At 37.8% G+C, this 22,500-nt stretch overlaps 1 pseudogene; it reads left to right on the top strand.

The window, feature by feature from the left end:
* The window catches only part of LOC138049388 (dnaJ homolog subfamily C member 13-like), an 84,891-nt pseudogene that overhangs the window by 4,078 nt on the left and 58,313 nt on the right, over positions 1-22,500 (top strand).

The following is a 22,500-nucleotide window of genomic DNA, read 5'->3' as shown; positions in this document are numbered from 1 at the left end:
AATTATTATGAGTACTTCTTCTCATACAAGGACTGTTCGGATTGAAAACTCTCAGCCAATACGTCACTTTTTTAACCTACGTGACAGCATTCTTGGCCGCAAGATATTATCGTGTCACTCAAAAGCTTAGAAATTCATCCTTGCTTTATCACAAGACAAAAAACCCTATCAAACTGAAAATTTGTGAAAAGATAAGTCTTCAGCTGTTCTAATAACTAAGTAAACTAAAATCTCAAAAGGGTTGATAATTCCTCAATTTTAATTTTAATGACGTCTTCTGAAAACCAAGAATACTGTACAGAAGATACAGTAAAGTACAAGTGTAGTATAAAGTGAATTTTGAGATCATCCTATGGCTGGCCCGAAAACATAATGAATTTGTGCGTTGAGCAAAAGAAAGGGTTCTAGAACGACATTCACTTGTAAACCATCCACCCTTAGACCACCTGCCGTGTAGCATAACTGTAACAGTTCAGGTTATGCTTCCTTTGATTTTCAAGAACTCATTAATAATTCATGAGCCTAACAGCCTATCAAAACATCGATAAAACATCACGTATATGAACCTTTATACCCGGTAATCTATGATCATTCTGAAAGCCTGGTGGTGGCTTTGATTTCAGTTCCACGGGAATGCGGGGCTGAATATTGTTTGTTTGTTTTAAGAGACATCTGGTTTGTCTCTTCTACTGGGCAAACCTGCCCAGAGGGAAGGAGCACGAACAGGACTCGAGGTCCTATGCGAGGTGCTCCACCCTACCCTATCCAGACCAGAAAGACCAGACCACAACACCGGGAACTACATGCCCTACTCTTTACGACAAGTGTGCGGGTTCTTTTACGTCCCACAGGATTATGAAAATTGAAGGGTTGTGAGACAGGACCTCCGGCTTATCGTCCTTATCCGAGAAGACTAGAGAGTCTAACTATTTGCAGATGGAATAACAAAGTCAGCACTGTCTCCTCAATGCAATTATCCCTTTTAAATAAATAAAAGGATCTTTATATAAAGGTCACAAATGATCTTTATGTAAAGGTCACTACTGATTTTCATCGAAATTGCAGCCATTACAAACTTCTGGGCAGATACTTTTACTCATCCTCCTTCCAAACTTCTTCAACAAATTTTTTCAACCAAAGAATTCAACGACTGCTGTTATGTTAACAATGTTCGTACATGTATCTAGACTTTGGATTTTGTACCATTCCATGTCGAACCCAGCTTCTTCATTCACATCTTGTTTGTTCAGTCTTGTATGTTGCCAATTTGCGAAAATATTAAAAGACCATTTTGTGACATATCGTGTTGCTCTTGTAGTGAATTTTCCCAACGAAGCTTTTTCTTCATCGGCAGTCTTCAATTCTCTGAACTTTCTTATACACAGCATTTTTAACCAACCTTCTGCAACCATCAACAACAAAGAATAAGGACTGAAGGCAAAAAAAACAGTCATGCTTTTAAAATTATCATACTGCTTATAAGGTCCACTCGTTTTTCTTGTGTGCTTATTATCTTCCCCTCACAATTTGTTCAGACTCCCAAGGGACACGCTTTTTCTGGATTGTTTTTGAAGCTGTTTAGTAATGCAGCAGTGTTTTATCAGGTCTAAAAACACTTGGCTTCACCTCATGTTTTTAAACCCGATAAAATACTGCTGCCCGTTTTTTAAACATTACTTCACTCCTCTGTATTTCAAATCTGTCCAGAAATGTAATAATTATTAGATGCACTACTACAAACTGTCCACTTGCTCTTCTGCCCAACTCGTGTCTGAGAATACAGACAATTAACATCGCAAAGTGTCTCCCGAACTCCTTTCCTCAAGTAAACATAAACAGCAGCAGTTATCCTTGCAAAAAAACTCCCTACACTTATCTTACTGTAATTTGTTCTCGCTAAAGGTATGCAAAACGTCCATCTGGAAGCAAACCTAGTTTTATACTTGTGCCTTGAGGATACAAGGGTGAAGAAATAAAGGAAGGCAGAGGGTAGCAGATTTGAATGAAATTTGAACATAAAGACACAGTTTAAATAATACGTAACATCGAAGAACATACCGATATGTGTAAGTGCTGTATCAATTTTTACCCTTCCTGGGGAAGTTGCCCACCACCGCTCACTCTAACATTGTCTTGTGCTTTCTTCTTCCTGGTCCCCATCTGTGGTATGTATGCACAATGCTTTGCTATTTCCTTGTTTATACAGTGAAGTTACTCTACTTAACCTGGCTGCCAACTTTAAATTTTATGGAAACCCCTGTACTGTCATCAGAATTTATCATAATTATTTTTTATTATTCCTTTATCAGCTGGTGCAAGCAAGAAAATCCAAAGTATGACATTTTCCACAGAACACAGAGCAGATCTATTAACAGAAGCACTAGTACGTTCTGTTATTGCCAATTTCTAACCATCTGAGCTTAATAATAATAATAATAATAATAAATAATAATAATATCACCTATTATTATAAGGATAATATCATTAAAATTTAATAATAATTATAATATTAAAGTGGTACTATGACGAAAATCGCATCTTTCCTATCTAAGCCATTTTGAAACATACATGTAAACAAGTAGTCTGCTTGAGGAGAAAAATGCTGTTTACTTTTTTCAGATATCTACTTTCGTTCCAGAGATATTCAAGTTTTTAAAATATGCAAGTTAGCAAATATGATGAAAAGAGATATCTCAGCCAATTTGTATCAGAAATTTTTGATTTTTTGCAGCAAGATTCTACTAAATGTTCTCCACAATATGAGCTTAACAGTTCCATGGCATCATACTGGGTTCCAGACCTCCCCCATATTAAAAGCTTTCCTGACCACCTTTGGCATTTCATTTTGATATTTGCTAACAGCACTTCATATGCATGATCCAGCAAGCATATAAATATGTTAGCTCGAGTTTGTGACCTTATTTAACATTTTCAAGCTGAAAATCACTAACATATTGAAATCAAGTGGGTGGGGACTGGAAAAGAGTTAGTTGCCATGGGAACAGAATTTTTTATGGCCATAGGTGTGTTTCCTGTAGAACTATTAGACTACCAAGTTTCAATGGTCTGTGCTGCAAATTGGCCAAGGTAGCTCTATTTATATACTCAATATAATATTGGCTTGAGTGTATGACGTCATCAGTCATCTCATTTGCATATTTCACCCATTTTTCAAACTTAAATATCTCCGAAACTAATGAAGATGTTTGCAAACAGTAAATGCCATTTTTGTTCTTTTATGGAATTCTATATGATACTCTCAAAAAATCAAGGGGTAAAAATTTGATCATGGTACCACTTTAAAATCAAACATTAAAAAAAACTGACAGTTCTAGTGTTTAGGAAATTCTTTCGTTGATGTTCCCATTCTCTTTTGTAGCGCTTTCGTAAAGAATTCTCGGACTTCAGAGCTGGAAGTGAGATGGTGAGGAACTTCGAATTTTTGAAAGTTAACATTAATATTTGTCCTAATTTCCTTAAAACTTTCTTTTTACATTAGCATTCAAATCAATTTTCAGGTGTTTTTATGTTGTTGATATCATTATTCATCTGTCATAAGAGCGGTTTTCAATTGAGTGTCGAAAGTAATTAGCGAATTGCTTTGGTTTTGCATTACTTCACTCAGTGATTGGTTCAAAGTGTTCTCGCCACGTTTTCAACCAATCAGAATGGAAACCAAAACCAATCGTGGCGCGCATGCACATTTTCCCGTGCTTTGTGTCGGCTACATGATTGGTTTAGTGGATCGATGTCTCCGTCCTTTTTGATTGGCCAAAGTAATTACTTTGGTTTTGGTTTTGCGACACTCATTTGAAAACTGCTCTAACACTGAAGGAAAATGAATAATAATTTATAATTAATGGGCCAAAAAATGGCGTACAGATGGAAAATAATTCTTTGCAAAATTAATCACTTCTAAATTAACCATTCTGGAGGTTTCAAAAGTATTAAATTTTTGCCAGTGGGGTATAATAATAATATACTAATTTTTATTATCCTGTTACTTTGCTTGCACACGCTTGTTAACAACTTGTTATTATTCACAGGGTACAGCAAGATAACATGAAAGCAAAACTGCAACCTTTAAAATTTAATATTCTTTTTCATTGCTAACTGTGCCTTTTTAGCGCTTCAATGCATTCAAGTATCACTGGAGTGACACAAGGCTGCCTGTAGTTCTTGAGGTAATGGTCAAAATTTTTACTTCCTTCAATGTTCTTTGGGTTTCAAAAAACAATTCTAATTTATTTTTGTGAAGAAGTACTGGCCACTTCAGGCAAGCTACAATGTATGATATGAGAGTTGTAATTTTATGCTGGGTATGCTGTGGCAGAGAAATTCTCACCTCTGGCTTGGTATATTGTGACAGGACACAGTAATCATAACTTTCTACAACTGGGTGTATTAATTTGTTTGGTAAGCTTGTCATACATGTATCTTTATACTGTGTATGCTGTGATAGACCAGTTGTCACTTTTTGCTGGGTGTGCTGTGACAGGCTGGTCATCATTTCATCTTGGGTAATCTGTGTTAGTCCAGTTCTGTCAGTTCAGGCTGACACTGTGACAGACTATACATCACGTTTTGCTTGGCTTTTTGTGCTGGACTAGTTGTCCCTTTATGGCGGGCAAAGTGTGACAGACTACTTTGTGGCTTCTTCCCACTGCAGTTAAGGCTCTGACATACTTGTTATAACTTCAAAGTGGGTAAGCTTGACTAAAGGCTAGTTGTCACGCAATGCCAATTTATGATGTACATGTAGCAGACTGAGCATCACTTTATGCTGGGTATGTTGTTGCAGACCCGTTGTCATACATGTAACATCCTGGGTGTGCTGTTGGCAGATTTGTTTCCTCTTCTCATTGGGGATCCTGTGACAGATTATTGAAGAAAAGAATAATAAAATTTCGTGATTGCTTCAACCTTATAAGGCATGATAAGGGACAGCAGGACAGCATCTAGTATTGTTTCACAGACTATGATCTTATCTGAATGTAGGTTTTAACTGCCCATACCTCATAATGCTACATGTAAATGTGCCTTGACAAGTTTCTTGTCAGGAGTAGTTTTGAATATTGCTGATACCATTGCTAATGATATGATGATGATGATGATGATGATTATTATGATTATTAAAAGGTTACTCCCATGCTCATTGGACCAAATTGATTCGACAACAAGTGAAAAGCTGTGTTTGTATGACTACAAAGAGATTGAGGGAGTTGTACAGGTGAATTTACTGTAATTTTATAGAATGACGTTAAACTAAGAGAATGAAATTAAGTGGATCTCTGTTACACGTACATGTAATACAGTTCACTTCATTTGTCTCTGTTCTGCATTCCACTATTTTTCTTTTGTTAATTTGTTAATGTTTATTGATTCATATGCTAGCCATGGAAAGCCCCTCATTAAAAATTATGCCAATTTGTGTTTTTTTAAGGTGTCGGACTATCCAGGGGGGATTGCAGTTGTTTATGGTGGCTTCAGTCGACGGGTAAGTCTTAATTGATTTTGTCACGTACACTGTGTAATTTCATTCCTTGTTGGATGTACATCTACAGTACATTGTACTTGTATGTTCTTACTACATTCACAGGGTTTTCAATAAGAGCCGCCGGCCAGCGAAATTCGCAGCTGGTATTGCACGTGAACTCGCTGCCTACTTTTCCTGAGAAATTACCCCGAATTTTACTAATAACATGAGAAACACTTGCACAGAACAAAAACCTTGGATCGGGAAAGTTTTGTTCATGGAAAACAAGAGAGACCTGAATTCTGAGTAATTTTGGCTGTGATTTTTGTTTCCCTGTCCATATCAAGATCGAGCACACACGTTTTTGAGGCAGCAGTCCAGCAGTCCAGTAATTGGTGTAGGCCAACTACATTTAATAAAAGCGTGACAAGATGACATTCACAAAAGGTCTTTTTGGTCACGACCAATGAAATACATTGTACGCAGCTGTACAGAATGCAAAGGAGCCTTGAAGGGGGCTATGTCACGTTGTTTTAGTGTCTTTTCAAAACCCAAAATATGTCTTGCCGTCACTGACTGAATTTCAAAAATTTAGAGTATTCATGTTCCCTCTCTGAATAAAAAAGCCAAAATTTAGTAATATTAGTGCTGTGTTCAAATGCCCTACTTTGTGCTCCAGACTGCAGGAAATGCATTCTAAGAGCCCAAATTTCAAAATTTTCTGGGGGGGAGGATTTCCCCGGACGCCTCTACGAGCTCATGCCTTAGGTTCTCGGAAAGCGCGCCTTCAGTGCGCGTTGTCCATTTTCCGCATACTCCTCAGGTTTTGCCTCCTACTAAAATTCCTATTGAAAACCCTGCATTCATACTTCCTTCCAGAAATATGCATAATTATTACAGATGTAGGTTTCATGCTCAATTTTGGTGAATATCACATTGTCAAGCTTTCTCTTTACGTGTAGGTCTGAAAAGGGAAAATTGCCCCTAGGTCAGTGCTTAGCAAAAGGATTTTTAAAGTACGGACTTTGAATTCACAATGTACACTTTACCAGGCTGAGCACATAAGTTAAAATGTACCCTGTTGTCACAATTTCAGCACCTTTTTGCATTGGAACAAAGAGATGAACTCATAAAGAAGATGCATGACTGAATATGCAATGGCACATGTTGGGGTCACAATCAGGTATAACAATTGTGTGCGACATTAGGAGAATGCAATCTCTAATCTTGGGCATCCTGTGTATAAGGTGAGCTTAAGCAATTTTGGTTTTTTTGTTGGTCTGCTTGATTTGACCTGGGTTATTTAATTTGACAAATAGTTTTTCCTATTAGTGGAGCACTTTTGCATGACTAAATTTAAGCATGATTTAGAGTGATCATTATGATTTTGCAAAAAGAAGGGTAGATTCTGGTTATCATACATGAAGTATCACTTGAATGCTCTCTTGTTTTGATAGGCAAAGGAATAAACCAATCACACATGATCAATTTCTTAAGCATAAATTTGGAAAATTTAGGTGAGTTGATCTTGCATACCTGTAGAAGTTAGATTTTGGTTATCAAAGATCTAAAGTTAATGGACCGGTGACAGTAATGGATACCGCACATATCACATATTATTATATGTATGGACTGGAGGGTTTAACCGGGAGCTCAAACACTCGTAGAATCAAATGAATACATGGACATGTATGACCACTACATCTATCTGGGAACTGAGTGGCATATTGATCATATTCACATGTTAATTTGCGCCTAAGAAGTATGTAACATTATTATTATTAAATATTATCAAGTGGTCATGTTGAGCAATATGACGTCATGATTGCCACCTTTTCTGGTTTGTATTACTACCCAGTATTTGTATTAAAGCCTGCTCTTCAATCTCTACCATGCACCGTAAAAGTCCATGTATAAGCCACACCTTTTTTTGCAAAGTTCAGATCAAAAATTGGGGTGCGGCTTATCCACTGAAACATCCAAGGTTGTACTTTCCTAAGGCCTAATTAATATTCATAAAAACTTCTCAAGATGTTAATGAATGAAACATATAACAAACTGAAAGCACATTGTTGTTGATCACTGCCTTTTTCATGAGTGGTGGCTCCTTAAAGATCGATCCGATGGTCGTATCTTGAAGTGTTCATTTGTGATTCTTGTTCTCCAAGAGTTTTCTCAAGGGAATAATTTTCTTTTAAAAGTTTTTTTAAATTAGTAAACTCACATGATAAAGGTATGAGAACTGAGATTTTGCTATCTAAAGACATAACCCGTTGACTCCCTGGGGTTCCCCTTTGACGAGTAAAATCGTCTGGCGTTAGAGTAAGACACAAGTACCTGGGGTCAAAGGGTTAATGGGGATGTGAAAGCTCATAACAAGCACCAGTTTTTTGAGACCATGCTTGTTTGTCCTTGTTTGTTTACTAAGAGAACTTCATTGGAACTTCAAAGGTTGTCTCTTTTTTTTTTTTTCAAAATTCGAGCTTCGAAATTGGGGGTGCGGCTTATCCACAGGTGTGGCTTATTTATTTATTATCCATATAACAAAAATGAAATTACACCTTAGCGCGAAGATAGTAATTTTGTGTTCCCTTGGCAAGATAATGAGCGCAGTGAAATAGTGATATTTGAGATATTTGAAAATAGTGATATTTGAGATATAATTGTTCTTGCCACTCAAACATAAAATTCATAAATTATCTTCTCACCCCCTTGTAATAATTATGCTCTATGTCTCATGGCGGTTGACAAGAATTTTATTATTCTCTGCTGGCTTTACTTCTCTTAGCAATAGACTACCAACACCTGGTGTCTCCCCTCTACTCTTCATGAACAGTGTGTGGGTTCTTTAATGTCGCACAGTGTTGATTAACGGGAGGGATTGTACAATGGGACCTCCCGCACAGTAGTCTAAAGCTCAAGCTACTGAGCCACTGGTTGTCTAATGGTGTTAAATATATTGTGAGTAATAGGAATTGGACTGAGTGGAGTACAATTCAGGGAGTAATTGTGCAAGCTGATTGTAAATTACAAGCTCAATTTGTTACTCCCTGAATGGTACAACACATGGTTAAGTTACTAATAATCTTAATCATAACTATTACAAAGTCTTTGAATACCTTTTTGTGTGAAAAAGTTAAAAATTAATTATATTCAATCTTTTTTGCAAACAGTTGGGCAACAGCAAGAAAAACCCTATCCAAGTACATGTGATAAACTCTCAAATGGTGTACATGTAGGTGTCCAATTACAGGTATCCAATTTGGAGTTGGTCAAAAATTGGATACCTATAATTGGACACCTAAGTGATCGCACCCCAATTATGCAACAAATACATGTAGGTACGCAAAAAACCAATGAGATTCAAGAATTTTGTAATAGTTACGATTAACCCTTGCAAATGGATGAAGACATGTATTTTTAATGATCAAGGTGATTCAGAAGTATTTGGAAAAATCCCTGTTATGTTCTCTTGTTCTAACACCATTCACACTCGTGGGAGTTAAGACAAGTGGCAATTGTCCTACCATACTGCTAAGACAATAAATGTTGTGATTTTCATGTGAACCTTACATGTAATTTACAAAATTACAAAATGCCCCAATCCCACAAGTCTCAGGATTGTACTTCATTGGTGAAGCTTGTTGGGATGGTGAGAGTACTTGCCTTCCACCAAGGTAGCCTGGGTTCAATTCCCAGATCCGGCGTCATAATTTATGTGGGTTGAGTTTGTTGCTTCTCTACTTTGCTTTGAGAGGTTTTTCTCCGGGTACTCTGATTTTCCCCTCTCAGCAAAAACCAATATGATTTGATATGTATTAATAATTTGATTTGATTTCATTTGTGCACAACCCCACAAGCTATTCAGCTTTAAAACATTATCATGTGAAAATAAAGTTCTATTATTGTTCGGAACTTTTTTAACTGTCAACCAGCTCAGGCTCAGTTGGTTGAGCATTGGACTACTGTGCGGGGAGGTCACGTGATCAAAAACTCCTTCCAGACCAACATTCAGGGTCTTGAACTCTTTCACTGCTGACTTTTCTACTGTCAGTAGACCCCTTAACTGCTGCATTTTTTTGCAGCATAAGACACCAGACAAACCACTCTTAAAGAATGAACTATATCTTTCATTCTATTGACGCTATTACGATAATATTTTCAGGAGATATACAATAAAAAATTTGCCATTGTTTGAGCTATCTTTATTGAGGTGAAAGCAGGGCCTAAATACAATTTGATTTATCTAAATAAAGAAAGACAGTAAACACGCATTACACAAGTTCATGTGCGCCAATGACACGCAATTCTTTAAGGCAAAAGGATCTTTTCAAGGAAGGAAACCCCGGGCGGGGGGACTCCCATATGAAACAGACGGGGATGCTCATCGTCTCGCTTAGGGGTGTAAATTTTGGATTTTGGTCTCGCTTAGGGTGTTCTGGGCAAAGCGCCAATATTTTATGCCACCAAGGTCTCGTTTAGGGTTCCACGAAGTAACACAGAATTACGCGAAGAGAAACAGAAGTCAAATTTCCTTTTAAATTTTCGTTTTAGATAAAAGCAATCGATGATTATGCCTTTTATCATTAAAACTCATTGCGTGTCGTATTTTTGTGTTTTTAAACGGTCTCTTTTAGGGGTCAAAATTTGCTTAAGCCACGCCTGGATTGGTCTCCTTTAGGGGTTAAATTCAAAATTTCCCACGAGCATCCCCATCTGTTTCATATGGGAGTTCCCCCCCCCCCCCCCCCCCGGGAAGGAAACATGCATAATAATGTCTTGAATCACTTGATTTCACCTATAATTTTCTCATACCTCATGTTTTTACTTGCTTGCCAGACAAAATAATGTTGTAGATTTTCGTAGCCGCGAACACTAAATTTTGCCTTTGTGAAGTCAAAAACATTCATGGCGTCGGGTCGTGTTTCACCTTCCTTTTCAAGTGAGATTAACCTTTCTATCATCCAAAAATGGCAGAACTTGTCACGCTAGTTGTCCTTTAGGGTATACGAAACAATCTCATTGCATGCATGCCCCTATAGGAACAAATTTCGGACAGCACTTTGGAACACTCTCTCGTGTTGAGTATTCTGGACATCCGCAGTGGGAGTCACGTAATCCTACATGTATGTCGAGTATACTCTCTTTGTCTTCTTGGATTAGGGCAATAAACCATATGCCCCATCTCACAACCCTTCATTTTCATAACCTTGTGGGACTTAAAAAGAACCCACACACTATTTACAACAAGGCATGGAGCTCCTGGTGTTGTAGTTAAAGGACTGTAAGTTAGAGAACTACATTGTATAAGAGGTTAATATCATTGCATCTCTCTAAAACACCATATCGTATCGATCATATCATTTCATATCATATCCGAAGGTCATACAGTAGGTTATTGCCAAATTGTCACCAATGTTCACATGTAACCCGTCTTGTCAAGACTTATGTGTGTTTAGGAAAGAGCAGTTGACTTTGCTTCCCTTTCAGTGAAGATGAACATATCACGTCATTAGCAGAGTTTAAGGTCCAGAAATTATCACCAAGACAACCCGTAAGTTGTACATTTTTTTAAAGATAAGTGGTTTGTGTCATTTAAAGTCAGAGCTTCATTGAAGTTTTCTAAGAAGTGTGCTGATCAACACCCTTGTGATATTTTTGTTTTGTTTTTCCAGGGTCCTGTTGTTCGCACATTGTGTTTATCAGAGACATGTATAATAGAGAGAGATCCTGCAACTTACATAATTGTCAGCTGTTTTCCACTTAGTGATGTGAGTGTAATTGACTTAGTGTCATATGCACTTTTACACTTTGATTAATTTCGCACAGTAAGCTGTTTGTATCATCAAAACTCTTTATTAATCAAGTATAGTTACATTGTGCACACTTTTTTACCTTTAACTTTCTTCAGTCACATAATACAGTGCAGCTCAAAGATAAGCGAACCAAAATATAATATTATGAGTAAAACATGTATAATGATACACATTAGCATATTGACATACATTTATACAGTCACATACAGTCATTAGATACTTACAGTACCATATACTCGCATGTCTCATTTGTATGAATGAGCCAGCATGATTTCTTGTTTTGTCTGTTGTTGCTTATACATGTGCAATTATTGCGGTATAAACTGGTGGTCAAGTTGCACCAATCATCTTGTGTTTCAGCTGTGTTTCTTTGTTCACTGCTTTAGCATCACATCAAGGGTCTCACCCAAACCTCAGCATTTATGATGATAAGGCTTGTGTTGATGGAACCACTGTGTTACTTCTAAATAACTCCTTTTTAAGTGCTCTTTTGTAGTAAACAATGAATTCACAGTTTTGGCTCATCGTTCTCTTTGCATGAAATTCCTAACACAATCATTTTGCAAAGGCCTCTTGCCGGCAATGTGCTTTAAAAACAAAACTTTTACTTCCAAAACATCAAATAAATATAATATTATCGGCACCTGTTTCAAATTTGTAAGGAGGAAACGTTTCTTCAATCCTGGACAAAACTTGTTAACAAAACTGTACAAAAACCAACAAAAAGCACTTGTTCACTATTTCTCCCTTGTGAATTCCACAACAGGTACACTGAACATCTCCTTCCCCATCCAGTGTTGATTTGGAAAGTGTTGATTTCTTGGAAACTGTTCGTGACCCCAAAAAGACAACATTGAGATGAGGGAGGGGGGTCATATTATGGTTTGCTTACAACTGAAAGCACTTGGAAGGGTAATTTTCTTAAGAGTTTTGTCCAAGATTGATGTTGTTTCAAGCGCCTGTGAAGTAAAAAATATCTTGCTTACTTGAAAGACCTTCCAAGATAATGAAGATTGGCAGCGGTAATCTGCGTCAAATAAACGCTCTCTGCTGGGTCTATTAATTTTAATGCATGATTAATTTTGTCTTTTATTGTCATAATAAAACATGTTCATTCTCAGTAAGCTTATACAGAGAAGTAAAGCATTATGGGCAGCAGTCTGACCATTTGCCTGTGCTCATTATTATTATTTTGTTCATTGCAAAGAGGGACTGGAAACGAGAGTCTTGCCTTGGCGACATCCTAATGGATGTCAGTTTGTGCCTTATCTGATGTACATGTACATTAATTACTGGTGCCCTGTTTGAATATCATTACCTCCAATATTTTCAGAGATACATGCATTCTCAAATTTGTGATTTATCAGCCATTTGTACAGTTAATGACATCATCAATTTTTGATGCTACGGCATAATCATTTCACAATGATCTCTCGCCATGGTATGCTTTAAAAAACAAAACTTTCCTTCCACAAAAAATCAATTTAAAATAGTGTAGGTATAATAATGCACCTTACAAATCTGGAAGAAAAATCTTGTCGTCTTTTAACAGAGAGCATTTAACATTTGAACCAGTGACTCACTCAGAAACTGTCCCCTTTAAGTTTACGGGGAATAACATATAGCATGACTGAGTTATGTGTAAATAACTCTGTAAATGTTTACTTTTTTTCTTCTCTAATGGCAGATCTTTGCTATTATTTGCTTCACTGATAACCCTCAGATGTTTGCAGTTGAGTTTATGAAAAGAGCAACAAAGAAATTCATGTCAACAGACAGGTTTGTCCATCGGCAGTTGGCTGTGGTACACAGGGGTAATTGACAACTCTGAAACTGACTTTAGTGGGAAGCGCGGTGGCCTCATGGTTAGAATGCTTGACCCCGGATTGAGTGGTCCGGGCTCAGGTCCTGGCCGGGGACATTGTGTTGTGTTCTTGGGCAAGACACTTCACTCTCGCGGTGGCCCAGGTGTATAAATGGGTACTGGGAATTTAATGCTGGGGGTAACCCTGCGATGGCCTAGCATCCCATCCAAGGGGAGTAGAAATACTCCTAGTCGCTTCATGCTGTGGAAACCGGAGATAAGCGCCGGCTTGATGGGCCTTCTGGCTCGTAAGCAGAGACGTTGACAGTACTTTAGTGGGCCCAGTTGGATAGCCTCCTGGACTTTGGTATGGAAGGCAATATTATCATTGGATCAAGCTTCTGTCAGACCAACTTTCATACATGTACATGAAGTCTTTACTGTACCTTCTACAAAATGCAGATTCCATTGGATTTCAAATTCCAACAATGCTTTCATTTTTATTTTTGGTGCTAGAACAGCATTTAATAATACAGTTACAGTATAGGATTTGGCTCTGACTCTTTTTTTGGGGGGTGGGGGTTGGGGGGAAGGTCGCACTTTGCCTGTGCATGCGTAAGGTTTCTTTGCCTTTAAAAGATACTTTACAAGGAAGGCAGCCCTAGTAGGATTCGAACTTGGAGGCAGTGTGGCCGAGTGGTTAGGGCGCTTGCCTTGAGATCCGGAGATCCCCTGTTCAAGACCCGCTCTGACCATTCGTTGAATTTGATCCTGGTAGTCCCTGGCTCAACTTCCCAGCTGCACTTGTAAATAGCCAACTGGTTTGCCTCCAGCCAGTTGGGATTCTTAAAAGTTGTTGTTATTCTGTTCTGACGTTTCGTTGTGTTTCATTGGCCCTGAAAAGCGCCTATGGGGAAAGGTCAATTAAGTATGTATTGTGTTGTATTGTATTGTACAACTGTATCTCCTCATTCAGAGGCAATCGCAGTGACCACTAAACCACAGAAGACTAGTACACAACAAAATACTGGGAAAATATGTATTAAAGAATTGTGTGTGACTGGAAACAAATTTTTGTTTTCTTTGCTTGCAATGGCATACCTGGTCATTGTATGACTTGGTAACACATCCCATTGGGATAATTACATAAATCGATAATTAAGGAAACTTGTAAAGCATCTGTGTACTGGTTTGATTGGAACCAATGCCGTTAACAACAGTTTTAACTGTGAACAACAATGCTATGATCATTGGATCACAGAATGTGAACTTAAGACTTTGGACTATGGAATTAAACTGAATATTGATGGCGATACTGTAACATACAGTGCAGCTCGGAGATAAGCGAACCAAAATATACGCAAAAAACGCGCATACGCAAAACGCGTAAACGCGCCAAAAAAAACGCGGATGCGCGTCAGCACATACGCAAAAAGGCTCATTAGTATTTATGAGCTCTCCCTTTGTCTTTCTTTTGTCGTCTTGTCTTTGTTCAGTCTCAATCGTTTGCGGTGTGGTGAATGTGAAAATAATTTGCGTGTTCTCTGGTCGGTGCGCAAAAAAATCTCACCATATGTTTATTCTAATGGTGCAAAGTCCTTCTGGCTGGATATTTGTGTTTCAAAGCCAAAGAAAAAAATCATCAAGTTTCCTTTTGGAGAAATATAAACCTAGCGACAAACTGCACACAAGAACCTTTTTAACATTGAAATTTACATGAAAGCGTTGAGAGCGATATCAAAACAAACTTCGCGCCGCGCCGGTGCTTCCGTTTAGTCGTAAACTAAAAAACACTACTCGTAAGCAAAGGGCTCCTCATTAGCAGTTTTGTACGGCCATTCATCATTTAAAGTTGAGTATTTAACTCCTTCTGTCGTTTTGGATGTGAATACTTAAGTAAAGCGCGACGCTCGCCGATAGGTGAAAAAACACAAACAACTTTCGGGTCCAAGGGCCGTTGCGTCTGTCACTCGTTAAACTTAACAACACAACTCTTTAGCAAAGGGCTCATCATTAGCAGTTTTGTACAGAAATTCATCATTTAAGGCTGAGAATTTTACAGCTTGAGTTGTTCTGTTGTAAATTCAGCAGTAAAAAATGATTTTTTGGCGTGGATTTTCAGCCCGACAGTGAAATCACACACTTTTGCCGGCACGTGACATAACGATTTTAATTCATGTAATATCCACATCTCCAGTCCTGTTGGGTAAGATTTTCTGATTTCAACGGGTACAATGCTTTCACTTCAGACACAATTTTTTTCTTCAAAGGCTCAATGATGCGCTGATCACATTTATAGGATTTTTCTGCAAGGAAAATTATTGGGTTAATTTTGGGCACGCGCCGGCGAGAGGCCATCGTGATGTGATTCGGGACATAATTCGCTGATTCAAACGGTGAAATGCTCTCAGTACAAAGAAAAGATTTTTTTTAAAACTTTCTATGATATGCCAATCGAATTATTTTGATTTTTCTACAAGGAATTATCGGACTTTGCATGCGTCGGCAAAAAGTCATTGTGAAATGACTGTAAATACCGCGTCACGGCAAACACTGAAAAAAATCATGTCTTCGGTTTTTCGGGCCATAATTCGCTCGTCTCTCGAGACCTTTGCTGCATGTAAAGGGTATTAAACTTCGAAATAATTCCCTGTGGATGCTTTCATCGGCGGCATTTGCGGATCGAAATTGACAGTAATCAAAGCCACATACCGTATGCAAATTTTCGACTTGTCGGCAGTCACGCAATTTATTCTTTTGTTTCCGCAAACAATGCAGGAAAAGGAAAATTATGGTTATGAATAACAAAGGCACAAACGCGTATACGATACGCAATTTTAGACGCGTCAAAAAAAACGCGTATACGCGTATCGCGTGCGTTCATTTTGCGTCTGCGTTGTTCGCTTATCTCCGAGCGGCACTGTAGAAAGCACTGATTACAGAAATTCTGTTGTTGTTTTTTTTTAAAATAGAAAATTGGCTAAAACACCTTCAAACAAAGTGTAGGCTACCCATAGCCTCTCGTTATTTACCGGGTGATGGGGTGCATTCAGTGTCATGATTGGCTAATAATTTTGATCCACTTTGTACTTTGTTGTCTTCTCGTTTTAGCAGAATGCTGGAAATTTTCCTGGCTCTGCCACCTTGAATACAAAATGTTATTAATGTTCATGTAGTTATTGCAGTTGTTCTGGCCAGTTGATATTGTTCAGAAAGTCTTTTTGTCAAAACAATATGGCACTTGTTGTATGGGAGATGATCGTGTCCAGAAATGCACGTAATTACTGTGGATGCACAAATTTCAAGAAGCATCACGAAGTGTCTCCTTGCTCTCCTCCCCACTTTCAACATCACTGGTGCCTCGGAATGCAAAGTCTCCCCCAAATGCTGCTCCTCAAGTGAAGATAAACAGCTGCATATTTTACCCTCACCTTAATTGTTGAAAATGTGTGTAGGCAGGAAGGACTTAAGCTGTGTTCACCGTCAGTGTTGATTATGATCAACTGAAGTATAATTCAGGCTATCATGCTCCATTCAATTTTATTCAATTATGGTTCTGTTCACAAATGTGAAAATTCAAATACAATAGGCAGGGTAACCTTGCAGTGTTAGACCAAATGGTGGCATATCACATGGCTGCCATATATCACCATGCTTGAGGTCGAGAAGAGAACCAAGGATAGCTTCTGAGAATAGAAGAAGACAAATCCAAATCTTCGCTCCATAAAGCAATTAGGAGTTTCATCTGCTCATACCACCACATGGTTGCCATTCTGTTCAATTATGCACTGTGATTACTTCAAACAACTGCCTTGAGGCTGTTTGCAGTAATTATAATCCAATTATATTGATACCATTTTATTATTATGTAATTAGATTATAATTCAATCATAATTGAGGCCTAGTGTTAACACGGCTTTAGACTTAAAGGGACACTTCATGCACATTCATCTAATTAGGTGTTATTTCTGGAGATGCATGTAAGTGGTTGGTGGCAGTGCCTAGCAAATGTGAAATGGATAGTAACCAATTCTACATTAAGTTTTATCTTTCCCTGGTACAAATGCTGTCCTTGAAAGATATCAAATTAATGAAAATTTGTAAAAACATTATCTCCACCTCTGAACTTTGTTTTGTCTGAGTGAAGGTTCCCTCTTCTTAATGTCCAACTAATAATATCTTTTTTGTGACTATTTTTCAGAGATTCATTACTGGCGAGTTTACTTGATGGCGTCCGTGCCAGTGGTAACAGAGATGTGTGTGTCAAAATGAAGCCCACCAAAAGAGGTTTGTGTGATTTCTGGGCAGCGTATGGAAGCAATTATCACAGTGGTCAAGGATAATCATAAATTAATAATAATTTATTAAAGCTGATTTTTGTGGAAATGTATTTAACAGGTTTTTGATTAGCTCCTGTCATTTCAGTTGATGATGAAGTGGAAAGTCAGCATCTCCGGTTCCTCGCAGTTCCACCAGGTAAATAATACTCATTGTTGTCAGTGAATGGATTCTCATTATTAACGTCTTTTTGTTTAAACTGAACTGGAAAAAACCTTGAGTTATAGCTTTCTGAACCGGGTTGATGAAAGGAATACAATTATTTTGTATGAAGCTGTTGCATGTTGCAGTTTGTTGGAATTGAGTCTTGCAAAAATTAATCTGTGTAAATTTGTCTTCTTGTCCAGCTACCTTTGCAGAAGCAGTTGAAAGGTTCAATTGCAATATTCCCTACAATGGGTTACTGCATGCTGTTACACAAGATGTAAGTTATCAAACTTAATGGTACATGCTCATTATTTACATGTAGTTTAGGAATAGTTAAGTAAATTAATGGTTATTAAAAAAACTGCGTACTTTAAAACATACCTGTACTTGGCTGTTCCAGGGTCTTTTTGCTGAGAACAAGGAGAAGTTGATAACTGGGGCAATCACAGCTTTGCTGGCCATGGAAGGTTTGTGTTACTGTACTCTAATAGTAGAGCTCCGTGCTCCAAAGGCAAGCATGCAGAGTACTATAGGTAAGAAAATATGGTAACTCATCCGTGCGAGAAAATTTGGTTTTGGTGACCGTACGACCATACGTATGTCCACTCCTCCATGTATATATGCCAATGTGACCAGTATCACCTGACCATGTTGCAGGCAGGTTAACTTATTGTAAGAATAAATAACCTGGGAGCTCTGCTTTTAGGCTTGGCTAAATCTACGTACAGTGTATTGTTAATATTATACACTGTAGTACTTTAAAATGCTATGAGTGGAAATTTTGACATACACTATAATACCCTTCACATCCTGATTCAGTTTGAGGGAAATCATCTTGAGAGGTTTTCTAAATAGCACTGCAAAATGTATCTGAAAAATATTGTCATGTTTTGTATAAAATTAATAAATAATTGTAGTCACTGTGTGTCTACTCTTTAAGTGCACCAAAACTCAAATAATTTTTGTCCCTAATATAAGTCTCCCCATCCAAAGCAAACATATGTGGTGAACCATTGTTACTAGAATTTTGTTTTTTTCTGTGCTGTGCAAGCCATGTAAACTTCCAAGGCAGAGCTATAGTGGAGCAGTTATTTGGACCCTCAACCATGATGTGAGAGGCATGGGATGGTCTATTTCCAATTTTTCTTCACAAACTGCTTTGCATTCCTGTTTTCTGAGAAATGTTGCAATTCAAAGCAGTTTGTGACATAAAATCGATAATAGACCTAAAGTATGTCTCTCTCTTCATAGTCATGGGTCCAGATTACTACTGGTTTTGACAGCTTTGCATTTCTTACCCAGCAGATGAAAAGCCAAATTTTGAGGTAAGAATCGTAAAACATGTTTGGCTTTGGTAAGGAGATTAATATTGTAGACGAAAAATATTTGAGGCTGCTTATAGTAATGGAGGTAAGTATCATGTTCCAGTGTGATGGTGCCAGTTATGAGCGGCTGCTTTGGGGTGGTTCCAGCTTGGGGGTTGAAAGGGATGCCAACCTGTGGTGCCTAGATTGCAACAGGTCCCTTCTCGGTAACTTTTAAGACACCAGTTCCCAAGCTCATTAATTTTAAGTTCATTGTAAATCACATGAAAACACTCCTCATTTTACTGATAAAGGGTGATACTGATGAAAAGCTTTCAATTGATTTTGGAATTCTGAAGAACTAAAATTCTGAAATGATTGGAGTGGTTGAGAACCGTTTCATCTTGTAGGGTTTGTGCATCGTAAATAATGTATAGATTTAAATGTATCCAAGCCTAAAAGCAGAGCTCCTGTGTTATTTATTATTGCAGTAAGTTAACCTGGCTTGAGCCTGTGATCAAATCGAAAACCAGTACCTGGGCAGCGGGCAACTTGAAAAAAAGCAGCAGACCTTGATGAGCTTTAAACTTGAGCCTGCCATATTGTCAGTGGATGCCTTGTTTTGACAGGTGTCAATTTACCATAACATAGATGTCCAATATCAAAGATGTTCCTGCCAAAAAACATGGGTTGCACCACAGAGTTTCACATTGGCATACGTAGTGGGGTGGATGGTCGAATGGTTGACCAAAACCAACTTTTCTCATACCGATGGCTTACCACATTTTCTTACCCATGGTGCTCCATGCGCATGCCTTTGGCGCACTGAGATCCGCTAAAAACGACCATTTACATGGTGTTAGCCCTATTAGAATTATCAACAAGATACAGGAAATTTAGGCAAAAAATTATCGGGATATGAGATATTTAGGGGAAAAATTAACTGTCCAGATACAGCTGTACATGATACAGGATACCAAGCATTATTAAATTCTCAACCTCGGATAATGCAATTCTCGTGCTGTGATTGGTTCACTCAATCTCGGTTATCAGCTCATATACCTTAGTTTGACCTTATATGGTAAATGATTGCGCTTAGCGTTGCTAAACTAAAAACGTTTACGCCAGAAAGCGAAATTTCTTTCGGTATAAAGCAAAAGAAAACGTTTTTGTGGAAAGTTTGGGTCACTTTTGAAGCTTAGAGATACGCGAAAAGGTAAGAAATGTTTTTGTGATGAGCTTGCGTCTGTCTGACCACGAGGTATTACACAACATCGCATCTTCATCGACTTTTTTCAATTTCGCTAGGATTTTCTCTCTTTTTCGCTCGTATTTCATACTTTCCAAACTTTTGGAGTTTAAGGAATTTAATAAAGCAATATTCCATTCGTGCTTGTTGGATATGAGGCTGCTTATAGCCAACTCAGCACCACGCGCCTCATTGGCTATTTATCATCTCATATCCAACGCGTGCAAATGGAATAATTGTTAATTAAACTTGTCATTTTTTAAAACAATGAATATGTTCATTGATCAATATGGAACACGCAAAAAGTGCAAACAATTTTACAAAATGCGATTATTATTTTGTATTTTCCATCCAATATGCACAATAATTATCTGCCATATCATCCTCTCCAGAGAATCAAACACCCATCAAAAAATGTTTTACATTATCTAGTACCCAAACATATGAAAACAATGATGTTATCAGTAGTACATGTAACTGGCATTATAGTGTTAGACACCACAAGTTCGAATAAAAATTAATGGGATAGAGGATGCTAAGGCCGAAAAATTAATGGCATACAGGATACTAAGACCCTCCCCCAACCCTTCCTCCAATAATGGGACCTCATCATGCTGCCTGTGCTCTTTTTGACATGCCTTTCTTCTTCACAGGTGATCAAACAACTATCACCCCAGAAGATTTAGAGGGACAGTTTCAAGCCATCAGGAGACTTGTTGCCTCGAAAGCAGGATTTCAAGCCTTCACAACCCTCCCCAAGTATACAACAGTTGAGATTATCATAATGTCCTTGAATGCATTAATAGAGATGAGACACGCACCGCTTTTCACGAGTGACATGAAGTGTCCTCTTTCCTTTGTTGTCAACTTTAACATCATCTTTGTCTAAGAAAAGACCTAATTATGTTTAGCATTAGTAAAGATTTGGTAACAAGTGTCCTGGTCCCAGTTGTTCAAACGATGGATAGGGCTATCAACCAGATAAGTCACTATCCACTGGATAAGTCAAAGCAAAACCAACTGTGCTATCCAGTGGATAGTGATTTATCCGGTGATAGCCTTATCCACCTTTTGAACAACTGGGGCCTGTATTTTAGACCAGCCTTAAGATAACACATACATGTATGAATTGTATTTATAGAGGTTACCCTGTTTAATCAATCATTATTTCTTTGTGTTCTTTTTCAGATTCAGAGACAAACTTGGTGTCAAAGTCGTAAAAGCACTGAAACGACATGATGATGGCGTTACTCATGCTGCTATTGACATGCTCTGTGCGCTCATGCAGGTGATGATTTATTTTGTGCCAGGGGATCCTTTCTTAACTTTTAAAGAGGTTAAAAAAAGAAAACAGTTTTCCTCATTCATTACTGTACAAAATCCTACTGCTGTAAAATATCAACATTGTTTTGTTTCGTTCCTTGCATATACTCCCTACAGACCTCCTGCACATCACCATGTGCTTGTTGGATTTAGTTTGTGGACAAAGAAGCAAAATAAAAGAAGAGTACGTTCAAAAGCTGTGTTTTTCTTACAATGCATTACAGTGTGACACGCCTTACTGTGGCCACCCAACAAAACAAGGTGTGCGAAATTCGTGGACAGTCACGCCTACTTGCAAAGTTCGTATGGTTGTTATTTGAACACCGTTGCATGGGTTTTCGAGTTGACGTATTTACACGTACTGTAGTTGTCAAATGTGAAAGTTTGTTGCGTGGCCACGGTAAGGCTCATTGCACTGTAAACTTTTATCTACATGTACATACATGTGCATGTTCATGATCATGCAATGTTTTGGCTTCAACTCTTTCTAATTTTTATTTACTTGTACAAATACATTGTACAATAAGAAAAATAGAAGATAGTATACTAGGTATTTAATAAGGGATGCACATTCTCGAAAGTAGCAGCTATTTGACTTTTTTGAAAACTATCAGTCCTTGATCATGGACGATGTTAACAACTGAAGTGGCCTTTTGGATAGATAGATAGATAGATACATAGTTTATTAAAAACTGCATCTTAGCCAAAGACTGAATTACGCAATTATTTACAAATGCTTTACAATGCTTAAAAAATTACAAATGAATCCTAGATAATAAGTCAAAAACTGATTATTAAGACAATATTAAAAATTCCATATAAAGTATTTATGTTAAAATAAGTTAACTTATAAAGTACTTGTATGTATATATGTGGGATAAAACTACAGCCTGGACTGTTTGGACATCGCATATATAAAAGTGTTTCTTGTTCTGTTCGTACAAAGCTTCGGCATATTAAAATGGCGCGGTCGTCTTAGGTTATAGCGTGAGTTGTCATAATGTGGGTGTTACCCCCACCTCTATTGCCGAGTTGCACTTTCC

Source organism: Montipora capricornis, chromosome 5 (assembly GCF_036669925.1).
Source record: "Montipora capricornis isolate CH-2021 chromosome 5, ASM3666992v2, whole genome shotgun sequence".
NCBI classification, from domain to species: Eukaryota; Metazoa; Cnidaria; class Anthozoa; order Scleractinia; family Acroporidae; genus Montipora; species Montipora capricornis.
This window is presented reverse-complemented; position numbering and strand designations above follow the sequence as displayed.